The following is a 2,757-nucleotide window of genomic DNA, read 5'->3' as shown; positions in this document are numbered from 1 at the left end:
TCTTGAGAATAATAAACATTGAGAACAATAAACATTCCTTTTTATAACCCACATTCAGTCTTCTACAAACAGTGTAATTTGGAGTAGTTTTAAATTATGTACGCTCATGTACACTACTCAGATTGTATTATTTGCATATTTTGTTCTTAGTAGGTCAGTAGTATTTAGTTCTCAATATGGATAGTATTGGACTTATTTATTGCATTTCTGAATTTTTTAAGTATTTTATGATTTTTCTGATTTGATACTCTAGCATTTTTTAAAAAAATATGTGCCGATCTTACTTCACATATAGTTACATTTGTTTTAAATAATTTGATCCATTCAAAGGATTTGCTCTATTAGGTTCATGCAGATGAATTTAATTACAATTTAACACAAGCTTATTTCTGAGACACAGTTACCCTAATAGCTCTACTCAAATTAAAATGTATTTGAGGCATTTGTAACATATATTTGTACTTTAAAACAAAACTAGGCACAACATGTTTTTGATCCTGGGGGAGTTCTACTTTGTTGGTTGTTTTTCCAGCTTTGGTGACTTCAACATATGTGTGCATTTTATTTCAACTGTTCTGGGTCTCTATTTTGTTATATATAACAGAAAATAGAAAAAGAATCAGTGATTTAGAACTTTTCAAAATAGAATTCTAAGAGAGACACTTGAAATTTTGTGACAACTGGGAATGGGCAGGTTATCAAAGTGGCGGGTTAGCAGAATAACAGAGACATTGTTTGACATGATTTGAATTCTTCCTCCTCTTGCCTCACTCTTTCCAATAATATTACTTCAAAGTCTTTAATCGAAAGAAAATATTTTTTTTCCGTATGAACTCAGAATTTTCAGTTTAATTGGGACAAACTACACATACATATTTGATTTTAACTCTAAAATCTTTTTTTCCTTAGTATAAAACCATAGATTTGAATTTATAATGCTAAAATAGCACCTAGTAATTTATATGAAATGGTCCAAACTATTTTCACTTCACACTAAATGCAATAAAGAATGTAAAAAAGATAGTGTGTAATGTAGCATGTAATAGTTGACTTTGGGGAAAATCAATTACAGTGGATTTTTGTGAAATACTGAATAATAGTAAAATTATATTTGATTCCATAAAAAAATCACAGTTATATCTCAAAATACCTCATAGTTATAAACTAATGCTGAAAAAATAAGGTTGTTTATTGGAAAAAGCCAGAAGTTTCAATAAGCTTGCTTTTGAAAAATTGACTTGGATCTGGGCTTTGGTGGCTTATGCCTATAATCTTAGCTACTCAAGAGTCTGAGACCTGAGGATAGTGGTTCAAAGCCATCCTGGGCAGAAAAGTCTTTGAGACTCTTATCTCCAATAAACCACCTAAAAACCAGAAACAGCACTGTGGCTGAAGGGGTGCAGTGGTAGCCTTGAGCTGAAAAGCTGAGGGACAGTGCCCAGGCCCAAAGTTCAGGCCCCACGACCGACCAAAAAAAAATATTTTATGATATTTAATGAGTGGTTGTTTAGTGAAAAATGTCATTGGTGTTTATTATCTTGTGTTGGCATAAAATGAGCCTACTATTGTTTTAAATTAATTTAAAAAAACGATCTGAATCTATGACAGCATAAATTTGTGGGTAATGGTTAAAACAGGTTGTCTTTCTGAAAAAAATTTATATCACCCACGCAAAAAAAAGGAACAAATGAAAATATTGCCAGGAAACTTACTCTGTAAATCTTAATGGACTAATAGTCTGACAGTTTGTTTTAATTTTCAATAAAAAATTAAAATAATACTTGGTAATATTTTATTAACCCATTCAAATTTCTTCATCCTTGTCAGTTAAGATTCACTTTTAAAAGAAATGCAACAGGTGACATTGATTTTCCTTACTGTTCCAAAGAAATGTTCATTTCATCTGTATATTGTATACCACAATATACCCAGAAAGTATTTGTTAAAAAAACTTTTTTTCCCATTCTTTGTTTTGCTTCAGTCTGTATTTAAAGCAGCATATCACATATTACCCACCCTATTGCCTGTCTTCTCATTTGAGACATTACAATAAGTTTTCCTTCCCTGGTGTATCAGCCAGCAAAGTTTTAAAAAACAGCATGCTTTCATTCATTGTGCTTTCCAAAATATATCTCATAAATGCCAACAACAAAGCTCAACCTGAAAAATCTGTGGATTTTTCCACTTATGGTGCAAATTAATCACTTTCCATACACCTTAGAACCAGCAGTTCACAAGCATTAATTGGTGTGTCACTTCCATGCTTTAGAACAGCAGCATTTGAAAATGGTGTACATGTTAATTTGTTTACCACATGTGGTTTTTCTTCAGCAAGGACTGTCTTCATGGAATATGGTAATAGATTTTTTTAAATTATGTACATTAATAGGGCTCTGAGTTATGGATATACAATATCAATTTAAGTGACTAAATATTTAAATTAAATTCCATAATATGTATTCCTTCAATTTTCTAGCTAAAGTGTTTTACAAGCTAGGTATTTTAAAAAAGAAATGCACTTCACTAGATGAATGGATCAAGAAAATGTGATATATATACACAATGGAATTCTATGACTCCATCAGAAAGAATGACCTTTTCCCACTTGTTAGAAAATGGAAAGACTTGGAAAAAAATTATTTTAAGTGTAGTAAGCCAGGCCCAAACAAACATAGGTCCCATGGTTTCTCTTATTTGCAATAACTAGTATATGTCTGAGACAAACATAAAAGGTCAGATAAGTTGAAGTTAGGCGAA

Source organism: Dipodomys spectabilis, unplaced genomic scaffold (assembly GCF_019054845.1).
Source record: "Dipodomys spectabilis isolate Male_0828 unplaced genomic scaffold, ASM1905484v1 ptg000309l, whole genome shotgun sequence".
NCBI classification, from domain to species: domain Eukaryota; kingdom Metazoa; phylum Chordata; class Mammalia; order Rodentia; family Heteromyidae; genus Dipodomys; species Dipodomys spectabilis.
This window is presented reverse-complemented; position numbering follows the sequence as displayed.